The sequence below is a fragment of the Halichoeres trimaculatus genome, unplaced genomic scaffold (assembly GCF_033239565.1).
Source record: "Halichoeres trimaculatus isolate MK-OKI-2021-1 unplaced genomic scaffold, fHalTri1.1 fHalTri1_scaffold_3, whole genome shotgun sequence".
NCBI lineage: Eukaryota > Metazoa > Chordata > Actinopteri > Labriformes > Labridae > Halichoeres > Halichoeres trimaculatus.
The window spans coordinates 17,267,681-17,285,925 of NW_027437181.1; the positions used below are offsets into that span (position 1 = coordinate 17,267,681).

At 38.0% G+C, this 18,245-nt stretch overlaps 1 protein-coding gene across 3 annotated transcripts in view; it reads right to left on the reverse strand.

Moving 5' to 3' along the window:
* The window catches only part of apba2b (amyloid beta (A4) precursor protein-binding, family A, member 2b), a 63,667-nt gene extending 52,290 nt beyond the window's left edge, over positions 1-11,377 (reverse strand). For 2 of the 3 annotated variants that reach the window (XM_074665571.1, XM_074665569.1), the window contains exon 1: positions 11,222-11,376. The gene's annotated coding sequence lies outside the window, so the exon portion shown is untranslated. Of the gene's footprint in view, positions 1-11,221 lie in introns of all 3 variants that reach the window. The other variant, XM_074665570.1, reaches the window with a different exon arrangement.
* Between the last annotated feature and the right edge of the window lie 6,868 nt (positions 11,378-18,245).

The window sequence follows — 18,245 nt, forward strand, 5'->3', positions numbered from 1 at the left end:
TTTCAGAGAGTAAACAGAGTATTTAAGAGTGGATTTTTTTTTCTTTTGGAGCCAAAGCAATAGGCTGTACAAATTGGAACAGAAACTAAAGCTGAAAAATGATCAATGAAAAAAAGATTACATTTACAAAGACTGAACATTTGTTGTTCTTGTATACAATTATAGAACACACCGTTCTTTGCTTGTTTATCACAATAATTAAGAGATCCTTTCAAACTAAATCTGGGTAGTTATGTACTTATACTAAATGGATCTTTAGGCCCACACATTTATGTATGTCCAGCATAGACAAGAACATTACTTGCATGGATTATTTTGAGCTGTTTTAATGTTTTGAACTACTCCACACAGGCTCAGTCTCAAGGGGGATTTTAATGTGATACTATGTGAACTGAACCAGAAACAGAAAAAGGTATTTTTAATGGGAATCATCAGCAGACATCAGTAGTGCGCATACAAGTGCACACCAGCAAATACCCATAAAACCAAGCTGACAGATGAACAACACACTTGTATGCACACCTACACTCCTCCTGCAGGGAATCTACGAACATTGATCTCCATCCTCCCACCTTCCTCTGTCATGACAAGCAGAGGCTTACAGTACCCCGTTCACTCCAAAACCCTGCATAAGCTGTTCTCTGGCATTTTACACCCTGTCAACATTTTTTACAAGGTTGCTCACTGCCATGCTGTCTTGACCTCATGTCCCAAAACAATAACTAAGCACCATTCTCTGAATTACAGACCCAAGGCACCCAGAGATGGAACAGAGGATGAAATGAGAAGGCTTGAAGGCTCAGCAGAGATAAACAAGCTGCTTGTTGTAAACAGTCCAGATGGGGTGGGTTAGGTTATGTCTTTACCTTGCAGCCTTACTCTGGGAGGTGTTTAGAATGCAGCATAAAAGAAAAACAAAACACATCCAATTCAGAGCATCACTCCAATTAGCCTTCTCAGGTTTAAAACTTGATTCACAACATTCTGTGTATGAATGCAACATTCTTGTAAATGAAACTCTTAGCAGACAAGAACAAAAAAAACCTTAATTGTGGTATTCAAATTCATATTCTATTCAGTTCAGACGCACTTCTATTAATTCTCTCATTACTATTCCTCACCCAATCTCAGCTCACCTGAGGTCAAGAGGTCAGCTCCAATTTCAGCATGTAGCACAAAATCCACAGATGGTTTCTGAGCTTCTTGCCTATGTGTCAAACCTTTCCTGTGACCTTTAAATTGCCCAGTGAACCTGACTCGCAAGGTGCAAGAAATTGTTTAATGCCCTGTCTCTGCACATTTTTTAATACTGTGTACAACACATCCGGTGTTGTACATTTGTGCAGTGCTTCACAGAAACATTGTCAGAGCATGGCTTAACCCATACTAGCAATTTTTCTGTTTCATGGTTAGAAAAATATTTGCCGAGCATTCAAAAAGCATATTTTAATCAGAAACACAATATATGCAGCCTAGTTTTAGGTGTTAAATGTCGAAGAGAACAAATCTATATGGTTTGTTCTGCTGTTTGGGGTAGCCCTGAGGGCACAATCCCTGATCGATGTGTATATCATCGATTTACCCTGTGCTAAAACAGCTCCCCCTTTACTCCTGAATTGATTTAAAACTCCTCAAACACCCAGATTTCCACAAGACAGCAATATTTTCTGACTCTAAACCTTCCACAGATGACCCTATAATGCAGCTTTTGTTTAGATTGGTACCTGAAGGAAAAGGCGTGGCATTCTTTTTGGAAATCCTTGTAACAATCTGGCTTTATTGTTGGCCGTTTGAAAGCAGTAGTTACCTACATAACAAAATGGTCATTAAATAGATGGGAGTGTACAATCAATAAGACTTTTGACAGTTTAACCCAGCTCTGAAAATACTCTGGAAAAAAAACTATGATATTACATCATTCTTCATATTATCCGTGAGGTGGGTGAGTATCACCAATAGGAAGATGGCCTACATACAGAACAAAGCCAAAAAAATTGGGACAGAGATATAAAGGCACCTGCTGTGTTTGGGCTTTGATGTGTTTTGAAGGTTCTGTGGTGTCACTTTTTATTCTGCAACCCTCACCAGAACACACAACAGCAGACAGCACAGAGCAATGACTGCATGTCAGTATCTGCCTAATATGCAGTCACCACAAACAGCCTTATCACCTTCCCTCCAGAAGGTTAATACTAATGTGCTGTCCAAAGCAGCGAGGAGGCATTTGGTGTGGAGGCATTTGGTCTGAGACTACAAAAGATATTGCACCAAAACAAATTTTGAATGACACACCAAAGTAAAAAGTGTCCAGTGTCACCTCATGCATTGGGCTTGAAAATGTCAACATGTAACAAAGAAACTAGCTTGATTGGAGCCACCATTCATTATCTACACACTCTTTGGCAAGGTTTAAAGGTTGTAAGCCAAGTTGCCATGTAACATAGCTCACTTGGCAGATGAAAGTATTTTGTGAAATTTAAAAATAACTCTGGCACAACTTAAAACTGATGGACAATCTCTACAGGGGGCAACGACAAATTTTGCAGAGATAATGAACCTGACACTTCCACTGGATAGATTTAACCAACTGATCACAACAGGAAAAACAACAGCACTCATTATGGCAAGAGGTTCTTGCTTACACATTAATTTTATGTCTGATCTCAAACCTCAATGTTTTTTTTTCCTTCTTACATTTCAATCTGGTTCAACAATATCTAAAGCTGAGAACTTCATCCTGTGAGGATCAACTTCCCTGAGTAAAAATTCTTTGTTAATACTAACATTCTGACATGTCTGCCCTACTTAGTTAGAAAATAAAGATGTTGACCGGATTGTCACCCTTTTTCTCTCTTTTCCCAGTATCTCTCACACACCGTATATAAAACACCCATCTGGTGTCTCCTCATCAACTTTATCACAGAAATGATGAACAATCATCTGAGCCATCAACAAACTTGTCTAGCTATAGCAATAATGCATCAAAGGCTGGTACCCCGAAGCCATTCAGGATTCAGCCTCATTCCCATTTGCCATGCTTCAACAACAACAGTACTCTGCATTTTATATGAGAATACATTTACCTCTGCGTCTGAAGATGCCATTGTTGCTTTGAATTGCAGCAATCTATTAAGGAAATAAATTCACCAGATGTGAATCTGTCTGTGCAGCTCAGCAATGACAGCAGCAGATGAGGCTCTCTGTACATCTATATGCTAATATCATGCTTCTCTTCAAACAAATGTACGAGCTAATGAGCTAACTTGGCAAATGCATCTTGAGCAGAAGTAATGACACAAGTGACAGCAGGAGAGTCATCCTATGACTCACAAAATGGGTAAATGTAGGCCATGCATACACACACTGATACTACTGACACAAACACAAATCCACGGCCTTTTAACCATGCTAGCTATGTGCCAAGGTTATTTCTGAATCTGTGCTCTGTTTCCTAATTAGTTCTGAAACAAATTCTTACATTCTCTCCTAATGTTTCTACGTCAAAGGCAAAGGAGACTAAACTTAAATCAATGTAGAATTGATGTTATTAAGGCCCATCCTGGTATCAGTCCAATACAGACTTAAAAAGCTAGATTGGATGACGTGACACAGAGCTGTTCCATACAATGAACCATAGCTGTTCCCTGCAGATCTATTCAACTCAGTTCTATGCTCCTCTGTGTTTAAAACAACTGTGTGTGCAGTTTTGAACCGGCTTTCAATCTTGATGGTTTTCTCAATGCACTTGTACAGTGACAGTTTCAACCAAGGGTTAGTACGAGCACCAGCAAATGGTGCTAAGTCGTAGCTGCTGCACAACCAACGGCTTTACAGCCCTTGTGGTTACACACACCGACATGTACAAAGGTGCAAGGCAGGGATGCAAACAATTAATCAATTATTAATTGTCGAAGAAGAAGAAGAAGGAGGAAGAAATTACTGGATCAAAATAAATAAATTGCAATTAATCGCGTTTTTAACCCGTAATTCCCCACCAGCCCGTATGAGGGCGCACTTTGCACCAGATGTCCTTGACGCACACACGGGAACACAAGAGAAGCAGACCTCTGACAACAACATCAACAAGACAAACGAAAAGAAGTGGACTACTTTGTTAAAGATCCACCACCACGCCTTGACTCAAGTCCTGCAGCATGGTGGAAGGTAAATGAAGGCAGGTTTCCAAGAGTGGCAAACCTTGCACTGAAATACCTTTTTTTTAAAAAATAAGGAATATGATTTGCACTTTCTCTCATAAGAAAAATAGTATTTTCATAGAAAGCAGCCTTTTGATTCAGAGGTACATTCAGCTTCTCAGAAAAATTGCCGCTTACCAATAATCGATCATCTAACGATAAGATGAAACAATTATCAATTAATGAATTTCTCAATAATTTGCATCCCTACTGTGAGGATTCATTTATCACCCCTTGTAGCTTCAAATTTGCCACCAGATACAGTCCAGGTACATACAAACTCTGTATGTAACTATAAGGAAAAGAAATACTAAGGACTTTAAGAAAGCCATGCCAATGACAATCGGACTGAACACAGTCATTTGATACCCTGCCTCTTATTGGTGGTAATGTGACGACAATTCTAATCATCTCCATTCTTGATCAAAGATTTAAATTGCAGACATTAACACCAAAAAGAATACAAAGTCTTGGCTGGGAGTCATCGACCACAAATTGTTGCTTTATCAGAATACCTAAAAAGAAGACATCTGTTACCAGAGGAATTAACTGCATAGTGCCATTAGATGATGATTGCTGATGATTGCTGATGATTGCCCATGATTGCCCATGATTGCCAAAAGATTGTGAGATGAACCTTGGGTCATTTCAGATTCTGGAATGATTTAAATTTATGTGATGCTGCTTAATCACAAACATAATCATAGTTTTAATCGCCATTAAATTTCCTGGTTGATACTGGTTTCAGACTCTATCCTTATTATAATGAGGGACAAAGTATGAGCTTCAAACCTTCAAGGAAATTAAAAGTATACTCAATGGTAGGGAACAGTTAATGAAAACTGCATATCTGGTACATTTATCAAACGTTTCAATTATAGCAAGCAAGATCACAAAGGACACAACTGTGAAGGGAACTCGGACTGATGAAATTTCGACAGATCAGTTCAGGAATGAAACTGTTTCAATGCCTCTCTCTGCTCCCTCTCCCTCACTCTTTGGGTGTCGCCTCAAAGCGATTCTTTAGTGCCACCCATGATTAATGCGGCTATGAATGGGTTTCTCTTTGACCAAGCACTGTGGAGAAGGGTTCCTTTCGTTCTCTCTTTTTGCCCTCTTTCTTTTAGCCACTTTGCTTTCCTTCCAATGTGACCTGATTTAATCACAGAGTGCGAAACTGATTTGAGCTCATTTACATGCTAAAGCCATAAAGAGAGGTAAACGCATCACCTCGCTGATTTATGGGACACCTCAGAGCAAATCATCAGCAGTTCTCACCGCCTTGTTAAGAGAGATTTTTCACAAAATGTAACAAGAAAAGAAAGCACACACTCTTCATGTAGTACCATTAATTACCATTCCATATTTTTGCATTAGCAAGAAACATGAAGAAATGAGCTGTTGTCCTGTTACATCTCAATGTTTATCTAAATTTTTCTGTGACTATGGCATCCAGTCGTATCTTGGGTCAAATAAGTTTGAACACCCAAAACCCCCCCGACACAATACATACAGTAAAGCTGGTCAACACAGCAAGTTCGAGACGGGAAAGACACATGTATCTACAAATATAAAGGTATACAACAAGTTATACAATTTCTGAATACAACAATTTACAGTCTCAAAAATGTCTGAAAATTTGCCTTAACAGCAGTATTTCTATAAACATTGAATAATACTATATCTGAAAACTCAATGATCAGGTACTATGTGGATTCCATGCAGGATGTCCAGTTTTGAACAAGCAATGATTTCCTGTAATCAATCAGCTGTCGTCAGCGTTCACATATTAAATCCAGCTCAGACAGACACCCAGAGAGACAGCCCAGGAAACAGGTGCCATGTGCAACTTTTTCCAGTTAAAACACAAAAAGAAGTGTTTCGAGCAGACAAGTTGAGTCAAAGCCTGCCATTTCATAGGGTTTAATTTAGGTTACTGTGGCGTTGGCCTTCACACTTCACTCAGTGCGATGTCCTTTTGAAAAAACAGGAAGGTGTAAACTTTCCTGAATGCCAGGAAAATGTCTCACAGAGCTCTTCATGCCTCAACTAGTCACCGCTTTGGTATTGATTACTTGAAGGTACAGGTCAATGATGTGTTGCAAAATGTCAAGGGAGTAACTTTGAGTGTTTGATGCTTTCTAGAGTCAAACTTTTCAAACCAAAATGGATTTAACATCAGTACCAGAAGAGCTAGTAGAGAAAGCTGTTAATGACTATCAAGGAGGAATACTTAAAGAAGCACAACATCATATTTAATGCTGCTGATTCTTGATGGGAAAGTTGGATTGCCACTAATCACTGACACAGAGAGAATCCCCCCTCCTTTTTTAAGTCTTTGAATAGAGACTGCATCAAAATGACTTTACACACTATCGACACACCAGCTGAACCATTCAGGGCTCCCCAGTTTTCTGTCTCCTCAGATAGAGACAACTATCAAACAATAGTTCAAAAATTTTCTCCTGTCAACTACAATGGATTTAAAAATGTCAAGGTGGCACACTTCAACCACAATGTGACCAGGATTTCAACAAGTTACGCTACTTGTTAGTTCAAAGCCATAGTAACATGTTCTACCCTCGAGCCAAAAGTCAAACTTCAGCAGTAACGCTTGGCCTCTCAAAGACAGATCAAGCCGCTTCAGATCGATTCCAGAGGATAAAAGCTATGGGCAATAGCTTTGTTTCTGTATCAAAGCATTCTTTAGAGGGTTTAAAAAACAGCATGACAGAGGCAGAAACATAGATCACACTTTCAAGGAAAAAGAGAAATTGAATGAGACAGTTCTGTCAAAACAACTTTAGTAGCACTGATATGGCTGTCATATCCATGTGTTTAATACTAGAACAATGTCAAGAGCTGGACAAAAAGGGCTGACCCAACTCTTTCCAGGAAATTTGTTCAATTTTTAAAGGCCACTGACTGTTCATGACACACAGCTTCCTGATTTGAGTATTTATTGTATACAGAATTAAATTGTATCAGACATTGCTCATAGACTTGGTTTTAAATAGCAACAAATACCTTGATGAGAGTTTACAAGTTGAAACATTATCAGAGTTATATATCGTGCAGTGATTCCACAAAACAAATCTGAAAAGAGAAGGTCAACCTTGTAGATTAATGTCAACCTGAATATTTGAATATATAATGTGGGTATTTCTAAAGAGCAGCATCAGCATCAGTTATGTGACAGTGACTCATTTTTCCTCACGACTTTGACTAAGATGCTCTAATCAAGCCTACAGTTGATACATTTGATCACAGAAAACCACTCTGTGATGAAAAGTGGATCATGATTAGTCTACAAACCCAGAGGACAAAGAATGAAAAAATACAGCTGCTGGCAAGCTGAAAATAAGAACATTAAAGTCCTTACAGAGCAAACAGAACTGCCAGCGAAGCTGTGCAATGCAAGACGCTGAACTAAAGGGCGCGGGCTGGTGAGATATATTGGGTTACAGGGCCATTTCAAATTACCTTATGAAACACAACCAGTAAGGATAGAAAGGTTCAGCATATTTTCAATCAGTACATTTAGAGGTGAAGTGCTTCTGTCAGCTCTAAATTCATTCTCTATTGAGCACTCTCACTGGCTATAACAAAGTTTATACCTGGATATTATTCTAGATTAGACTTGACATGGCTGAATTCAAATAAAAAAAGGGAAAGCACTCAAAGCTGAGACTGCATAGACCTCCAAATGTAACATTAAATTCATTTTTATCACAGATTCAGAATTGATTCAACAGAGGTAAGGATAGGGTGACCTAACCTAAAAAAATATACGAGAATATCTGAGCTTAGCATCAGAGGAAACTGCACCAAAAAAGGATGCTGGGTCAAAATCACAATCAATACTACATTTATGATTAAGTAAAAAACAATGTGTGATTTTTATTTTAAGGATTTAGTGTTGGTTCGTGCTGCTGAGCTGTAGTGATGATGTCATCCTGAGATAAACCCTCCACAGATGCTGAATAATGGAACAACTCCTGGGACAATATGACAGCAGCCATGTGGTGATCTAACCAGGATTGAGGCCAGGGGTTTATTTTGATTCTCTGCAAAGCAACCTACTTTTGGAGAAAACCAATTAGGATTAAAGATACATTTTAAGAACCACAGCAAAAATTTTCTCTGAAGATTTCATTAATTTAAGTGATGTTCTGTAACATACTTGTAGTGTTAGAATAGTCAAATGCAATTTTAATACAGTATTCAAAGATCCCTAGAAATAGGGATGGGTACCGAATTAGGGATGGGTACCGACCAAATTACGTCTGTAGTACCGAGTAACAATTTGCGTAAAATTAAATAGTGCCATGTTTAGGTACTGAAAGCACATCTGAAGAGAAGGCATTGGGAAATAAATATGTTCGATTGATAAACTTTGAGATTTTATTGTTGTTAAACGATTTTATATTTATTCCTATATTAACACACAAAAGGACCAATAATTGGTACCATTGAGTACCTATACTGATTGCCAGGCATCGGTACCTCATTGTTTCAAATATGAAAGGTACCCATCCCTACCTAGAATAAAAGATAATTGAACAATATAAATATATAAATTGGCACAGTAGATAAGGAGCAAGTCGTTGGGTAAAATGAACAATATAAATTCTACCAAACTTCCTTCATCTATAATGCCTCAGCATGTCTCTGTTCACAGGTTAACAGGGAGCAAGAGTGTGTTTCACAGCCTGTCCTCTACATGCTAAACGCTGTGTTGAACAGAAATTTGTCCACCCTAATTGCTCACACTAAGCTTTTCTACGCCAGCACAGTTGTGTCTAACTGCACTGCAGCACCACTTGTATCACAAAAGCCTCATCATAAGTCATCATTTAAATTGCTTTTATGCCTTTCTAACAACTTGTGCAAAATGAAAATAAACACCCACCCTGTATCCTAGCTTCAGATTTTATGATGATGGAATCTTTGTTTTTGCCAAAGGACAAACCTCCACCCACAACAACATTATGAACAGAGACAGCATGACTACCAGGCATTTTTAATCCTCTGATGTCATATACATAGCCTAAATATCATATGCAGTATTATATAATGGATTATTAGTTCCCCTGTGGCACTTGCATGCATTATTTTTCCATGTCAATATCACAATCATACAGTTAACACTAACGTGCTTAGATCATCTGACTTGCCAGTTATTTACTCACATATTTCTGAATAGTCAATATATCTCAAAATTTGTTGAACAGAACTGAGGCTGTTGCTCTATCCTGTATCCTGCCCTGGAGTCCAATTTAGATTCCTCTGACTGCAGCATTTATAAGATCCCAGCAGACTGCAGGGAGGGCACTTGTCCTTCAGTAAAGGTGCTATACAGAAAACTAACCCCAGCAATGAAGACGGTAAAACAAAGCAAGACCTAGAGAGTGTAAGAGACAAGGGGTGCACAGGAGGTCATGCAGAGGAAGAGGCAGATAGGGAAAATAATGAAGGGGAAAAGGAAATGAAAACTTCACTTCCACAAAGCATCGAGTAAACATGTTTGGTGCTTCCTGTAATGCCTTGTAGTTTTCATCATGGCACTCCTGAGGCCCTTCACTTTCTCTAATAGCCATGCATTACTCTACTATATCTGCACTGATTCTTTGTAGCAGTGGTCATTCTCAGTGGCAAAACAGCCCGTGCTCTCGCCTTCTTCCTGTCTGCTCTCTCCACCTCGCATTTGAAGCCCAGTTATTTCATGTTTATTCTACCTTAGTGATGACCTATTTAAGTTTAACTAATTTTAATCCACATTTTATTGACCTTTCCTTTGTGGTCAGCCAAGATATTTCAGTGTACTTCACAGAGAAAGTAGTCTACAAATTAGAAGATCAATTACAAAGGCTAATACAAGAGTTATTGGTTATTTGGTTTCTGTTTGTGGTTGCTTTTGTTTTAAAGGTTCCTTTAACATTGCAGTACTTTACCTTAGTATTACAGACCCAATATCTGTTTACCTCTATTAAGCATGATCATAAACCAAACTAATGAGTTGTATTTATTCCAGAGTGTGCTTTCATAAATTGCAAAAACAAGAACTGTACTGTCAATCAGACAGCCTGGATATTCTTATACAAGCATTGATGAGTTGATGAAATGCATTCTGCATGAATAGATGAAGTCAGATGCTACAGACATTACATCGTACGATGCACAGCAGACCCTCAGAGCCTTTTCCTGTGCTATCTCTAAACAATGAACAGCCAGACACAACGCCTGTCAGCAACTGCCCTCCCCTGTGGCCTGGACTGGCACAGGGTGGTACATAGCAGGCTCTTAAGGATACACAGTACCTCCAGCAAATGCATGCGACAGATCCCAGGTGCAAATTTGAGGGTTCAACATCTGAAAGTATGGCATTTTGCACAGACTAGTATTGTTGGTACAGTTTTCCTCTCTATCTTGCTCCATTGAGCTACATTTGTCACTCAAATGTTAGATCCGATGAAGCACTGTAGTTTATATTAAAAGGGTTGAAAATGAAAGAAAATAAGCAGATATCAGAGTTATGCTGTTCTTCTCCACAAAGGAAACCCATTATACTGTACATGCCGGATTTGCCTTTAGATAAAATGGTGCAGGAGAGAATTGAACCACTGAGGACATCAAACATTATTGACCTTCCTCAACTCACAATACACCAAAGGCCTATAGTAACAAAACTACAATCGACTATTTAGGCGTACACTGCGCATCGATGAATCATCGATAATTGTAACATTAACTGCAAAAGTAGACTTCACAACAGCTTATAAATCACTGGTGAGTGTCCAACAAATACATAGATACTAAATTATTTGGCTTACTTAAAATAAAAGAAGTGAGTATTTATGGTCCAAGCTCCCTGTCCTGTTGTTAACACAGATGGTGAGGACAAATCAACATCCGCGCTGATCAGCATCCTTCCACCGCTCCTCCGGGAGGAAGACTACCGTAACTGTCGGTGTTTACCGGTGATCACACGTCTCATAACGGTATTAGAAGACACGATGACTTACCTGGAGAATGTCATAAGCTGATCAAGTCACCTCCCTTTCAGAATTGTGAGGAATTGTGCTGGCTGGTTGCGCATCACTCAGCGTGTGCTTCACCGACAGAAAGCTTATGGAGCACAGTGCCTGACAGCTGAGCCCCGGAACGAGTATAAAACATAACGAGCCCACTGCGGTTGTCTGGTCCGTGAAAACACCGCGTGCTCGAGACCAGCTACCCCACCCGAGCACGCGCCAACCAACATAGACAAAGAGTACCCGTTACAAATTCGTTACTCAACTCATTATGCCCTATGTAAAGTAACAGCAGCAGCTTTTTATTTGTCTATTCATTCAATTAAGATCCCTTAACAGAAGCCATATATAAGAACATAATCCAAAGGGCTACATTTAAAAAAATATCCCCAATATCTTTTTTATGCCCTAGCTTACAAATACACATACTTGCTTGTTTCATACAGTGTCATAGTATTTCTGCAACATACTTATTCCTATAAGAAGCATTGGCTAAAGTATAAATAAGCAAACATCACTTAGACCAAAAATTATAATTAATTATATAACTTTGATGTATTATTTGGAAGGAAGAAAAAATAAAAGTGCAGTTTAAAACATAATTCAATGAATTACTGTATTTTACTAATTCATTTTTTTGCTGTTGTTTTTGTTTTTAACCTGAAATATCCCCAGAAATAAATTTTCAAAAAGTACCTTAAATCATTCATAAATATATATATATATATATATATATATATATATATATATATATATATATATATATATATATATATATATATATATATATAATTTGATGTTGTATTGGTCTTTTAACTGATAGTTCCATCTACAATGTAATAGTTTTCTTTTTTAACATTATCAACTGAAACATGTCAAAACTGTACGCATCGTTTGTTTTGCACATTTTAGATAAAGTTTCAAAAATAACTGAATCTTAAAGCTAAACTAAGTGAGCTGAGTGCAGCTAACACTTCATCTTTACAGCTTGCTTCATGAATCTGTCACAGGTCACTTTTTGACACCAACATAACACTCGGGAAGGCAAAACAGAAATATTACTGGACAGTAACGTTACCTACTATTTTGATGAGAGGCCGCCCATCAATCGTGGTGTTTTTGTTGGCATATCCCAAGAATACGATTAATGTTAGATCTAGTAAAACAAAATAATAATAATAATAATAAAAAAACTTAAAACACATGGAAATACAAAAAAAAATCATTCTTTTGTCTTCCTCGAATCTTTTCTTTATACATAGTTAACGAGCGATTAAATTAGTGATATATATTTTTAACAGTGTATTATTTTGTTACACCCACCTCTGTCATGCTGCATCATTTTCTGCACGAGTTCCCCATGATTAGCTTCACCTGTGAGTGATTGACCCAGATAGCCAGTGTAGCCCAGCGACGTGGAGGAGGCTATGTGGCCCCGTGCTAGTAGGAAATCTTTGTACCCCATTTACTGGCAATAGGCCAATTTTTTGCTCATTTAGTTTCATCAGCTCCTTGTCAGATATCTTGCCACTCTGGACACCTGGTTGACTCGCCCCATGGTAAGTTTCTAGTAGGCTACTGCTAGCAGTAAGTTCTTGCTTGTGTTGTAGGTCGCTTTGGACAAAAGCGTCTACTCAATGAAATGAAACTACTGCCACTTTACACTTTGAGTCAATCTAGTCTTAACCCTTGGTTTCTTATTTCCTGCCTGCACCGCATTCTGACATGTGACATATCACAGCCACCACAAACACAACAAGCCATCAAAATCACTGTGGGCCTGCACCCACAGTGATTTTTGCTAGTAAAACAGGTTCTAAAGTGGGGTAGTTTTTTTTAAGCTTGTGCGTGGTCTAACACCTGTGTATTGACTTCTTTGGCTGATAAAATAGTTTTCAGAAGTTTTCATTACTACTAATGGCTTTGGTTTGTTTGTCTAATTCCAGTAAAGCTCACTTAAAAGTTTAGCTGGGTTAATTGGCGACGCCAACGTGGATTACAATGTTTTTGGGGAATCTTAGCTGTCTTCGAATTTACCAGTTAGGTAAAAATGACCTGCAAGAATCTATGAGAGGGAAATCTTTTGCATTCATATACCTTTGAAAAAAAAAGTCAGCTCACATAACCAAACAGATGGCCTCGGTCTTGGGTGTCTGGTATGTCTGCACTGCCATCTAGTGGTCCTGTACTTTCATTACAATAGAATAGAGTTCCACGACCATGATCACAGAGGGACGTGTAAGATTCACAAATGCCACAGAGACCCAGAAATTCTCAAGACAGGCTGCAGCTTTATATGACCGGAATGGTTTGTTAGAAACTATTTAGTGTTAATGTAATTGTGGAAGGTTGATGTATTTGAACTACTGTCTGGATTATGGAACAACTACATGAGGGCGTATAATGTGCTGAGGACTTACTTGTATTTGTATAGTGAGATACTTACACCCTCCAAACAGGATTTAAAGACTAATTGAGCAATTGTGTGTATTCAGTATGAAAAACACACAGGACTGAATGCTCCACTAGATCTGGTGTCAGCAGTTAATGTTGAATTCTGTCACTACTTAGTGAGCCTTTTGAGACATGTAATGTAAAAGTTTTCTCTTTTAATTCTAGTTAGATATTCTAAATCAACAAGTGCAAATTACTCGCTGTATATGTGAAACGAGAGACAGGACAAACTCTGTTTCATTATCTCACTCAAATGAAGCAGAAGTTTTACAAATGACTACATTCTAACCAAAAATATGGAATATTCATTATTAACTACTTTAAGGTCCTTTAATCCCACCAGCTGTTAAACAAATTCTACAAAAATATGGTTGTGGTGGATTTTGTTGGCACTTCCATATTCTTGTGTGGGTTTGTACTTCAAGAACTATTAGTGTGCCATTCCTCGTGGCTGTGAAATGTGCTTTACTTCCAAAACAATAGAGGGCAGTAGTAAGCAAGTACTGGTGCATCTGAATATCAGAAAGGGACTGATGAAGCCACTGAAGAATCAACAGTGTGCAATGAAGTATTCAGCAAAATGATAAGTTGATTAATGTGTAACTTAAAAGGGGCTGTGAGGAGTTTTAAAGCGATCTAGAAAAAGTCTCCTTCTAGATACATGCTCAACGTAACCCACAATTAAACATGACATTATCAGCGCCAACAAAGGTTATTTCAAAATGCTACTTCGTAGCTTCCCGATCAGGTCGAGCAGAGACTGGATTGCTTTGCAGCATGTCTAAGTCTTTATGATAACACCACGCCAGCTGGGGAAGTGTAAAGTGAGAAGAGAGATCTGCTTCAAATTTAGTTGAAATTTTTGCAAATTTTTTAAAAAGTAATGAACTAAGACATCCCAAGTACAATTGCATAAACATAAAAAACTTCTTGTGTAGATAATTATTGCCCAGATTTTAACTATGTTTAGAGTTTAATACACTTTATAGTCTTTGTTGTGAGGATAAAGTAAATTTTGAGGCACCAGCATGGCTTGAATTCAAGTGAGTTGAGGCAAAATGGCTACTTTGAAAGTAAAGGTTGCAGACCCCTGGATTAGTGGAATCTGGCTTTTGGAATCTTAACCCGCTATTGTTATTTTGAAATCCAAAATAACTGGTGTTAAACAGGAGCTTAAAATGAAAGAAATAAATGTCAAAATATCCTGTCCGCTGTAACCAAAAATCTAATAGTATTTGTTATTTTACAAAATGCTTTTTAATGGTCAGCAGTTTATTTCTATCTCTACTCGTTAATAGGGATGCATGATATTGAATTTTTGCCGATATCCAATAAACCAATATATCAAAACCCCTTTTTGCCGATACTGATACCGATAATCACAAGTTTGTTTTTTCACTGTAAAGAAAGCTAAGTCTATCCTGTACTGGAATTTATATGTTACACTTATTGTGACGGTCTTATTTGTTTAAGAAACACACATAAAACAAGACAAAAAACATTTGATTTTACCATAAATAAGAAATGTATTATTTTTTCAAACTCAAGACATTCAGTATTGAAATACAGAAAAATAATTTCTTTAGATCACATGAACTTTAAATGTACAATGCATTTTTAAACATAACCAAGTTTCATTTGATTATTTTAGAGCTACTGTATCAACCTGGTGACAGACACAGAGCTCTGCAGTGCAAATAAATGAAGTGCTAAATTTTGTTTAAGGAGCTTATTTTTCAGATGGAAAATAATAATAATCCTAACTGAATAGCACCTTATCAGCTGTGCATATTGGCAGAAATTTTCATATCTGCCGATACCGATCAACATGTTTTTAAGCTTTTATCAGCCGATACCGATACTGTGCAGATAATATCGTGCATCCCTACTCGTTAACTTGTGAAAAGCAGATATTGAAGCAGAGCACCCTGTTTACAATCAGTATAACCATCTACTCGTCCACAGAAACTTGGCAAACCTGACCTGTCTGTGCTCTCTAAACTGCTGATAATGAAGCTATCTTTGTATTTTGATTTTTTTCTTCCTTTAGTTTATCACTGGGATCATCAAAAATGCCAAGACAAAAAAATTAAATATTTAAAACAACATAGGGGATAGCAATTTTACATGGCAGAGCAAAGCTGCACTAAAGGACATATCCATTTTTCTACCAATTTACGGTACTACAGATCATATATGACTTACTACATGCATACAGTTCATGCATGTGGACACAGACTGGTAAAATAACACAAACACCCTAAAGACTTGTTAAGGATTTGCCCTGGATCGAATGGAACACGCCAGAACAAAGCACCACACACTTTACTCAAAGGGCAACATCAGTTTAGCACTAACTGGCATTATGCCTGATCACTTTTTCAACAGAAGAATTTTGTATTTCTTTCACAAACCTAAGGCAGTCATCCATTATCCACTCTTTCTATTTTGAAGTTTGTTGGGGTGATCTCATCTGCTGGAAAAATCTCAAAAATCAAATGAGCTAAAGATCGAAGTTCCCAGATTTCTTCTTCAGATTCTTTTTTCAGGGATGTTTCATAGGCCTCAAGAGAATCCCAACATATTGATACTTAGCCATTCTAAAGACTTTTCAACCAACTAAGCTCAGCTGTGATTCATAGAATTAAAAATGTCCCCACATGTGTTTGCCTATGTTTTTGTAAAGCTCAGATACTTGTGCATTTATAATATGTAGAAGTGCAGTATTCTATGCCTGAGCTTGTTGTTGTGTCACAGAATCTTGGTCGCAACTGTTATTTAATAGCTCTAAAATTACCCATCGTAACCATGAGTGCTCGTTAACATATCTTATATTGTTTGAATAATAAACAACATCCTCACACACTGAGCAAATCTTTGTGTAGTAATAATGCAGTGTCACTGAAAACCCCCAGAGGATTAAAGCATGGATCAAGTTTAGTTGATGAATGTATTGTTTGAGTTCAGAGAAGTCTCTGTGACAGAGTAATAAATATTCATGACAAAGATTGAGTGAGTGAAGAGGAGGGTGTGCTAGTGAGGAGGAGAGCTGATGCAGTGAGAAATTTGGAATAGGAAAAGATGTTTTTGTTTATTGTCTCATACAGAAAGGGAAAGCATAATTATTCAGGTATGAATATACTGTCTGTGTAATTGATCATTTCCCACCCTTGCCATAAAGCAGCACCAGAAAGGCTGCATGTGGACTATCTGCTTTGAACAGAGGCACAGAAATCACACAAGATGTCAGAGGTGCTATCACAGAAAGGGCATCAGACAGAAATGTGAGTGACAGAACAAAGAAGCAAGGGCATTACTGAGAGTCAATAAAGCAGAGCACTGAACTGGTACTGAGCTGCAACATACAGCTAGAGAAGATAAGGATGATGCAAATTGAAAACTGGTTTCTCGTCAGAATGCCATCCTGATGGTCTTGGAGTCTGGTTTCAAAAAGTATGAAAGTTGTACCATTAATCAAAGGCTTTAGTGCAAGGCTTGATACGTTTTGATAATCTGGATATAGTGGGAGAACATGGCTGTGCTGAAGATTTAAGCTTGTTTCTTATTTTAAATCTTCTACAACAGGTTGTATTAGTCGAACTTAAACTCACAGCTTAAAATCAGCACTATATGTGACACTCAAATCTTGCACCTGTAAATCCTAAGCAAAAACTCCTCTAAATTTCTCTTCATCTGAAAAAGTGAGAAACATTAACATACAACGGATTTTGCTCATGGTTGAATAAATCGGATTCAGTTTCTCTGCAACAGCAGTGTAGGAGGGGTTTGATGTATCTGAATTTCTTCTTATTTTGACCCTGTTCTATCCTTTATTTTTCACAGACCATAGTAATTTATAGGAGGAATGATCTGTACCTTCAGCATTGAGCTGGTTGCTGCTGGATGATACACAACACTAGAGGCCGCCAGTGAGCCATGTTCTGCCAGTGACTTTAGGCGAACGTGAATGGTGAGTAAATGTGCCTCTTTATCGACTGTACAGGCCTGCTGGCTGTAATGGCATGATGGTTAAAATGAAAGCTCACAGGCTTTTCATGACACTTTCACTTATCAAAAGCTTCGTGGAGGTAAACACCTGAGCCAGACACTCCAACTTGGGCTGGTTGTGCGTAAAAGGTGCGCAGACGAGGTGTGCTCACTGATCCTACTGATAAACGATTCCCTTTGTTAAATATCAAATGAGAGTTTATCAGAATTGATATCAATATTACTGAACGTAGAGTGGTTCACAAAACCACAATCGTCTTGTTCTACATTCACCTGGTCTCCTTCCATCTCTCAGAGTAGCGGTAGGCTTCTGTGCTTAACTGTGGACACAAACAGAACTAGCTGTCTGTCGTAATTAGCACTATGATCAGTAAGGGTGTCCACTGCAAACCTGTGTATTTTATGGTCACGTGCATTTGCGTTTGGGGCTATTATGGACGAAATTGCTTTATGTAAACAGTTGTATTGCATTTGAATTTCCTAATTCTTACTGTCAGGTTTCACTGTGAGCCTCACATCAATAGGTGGTTTCGATGTACGAGTGTGCGTAAAA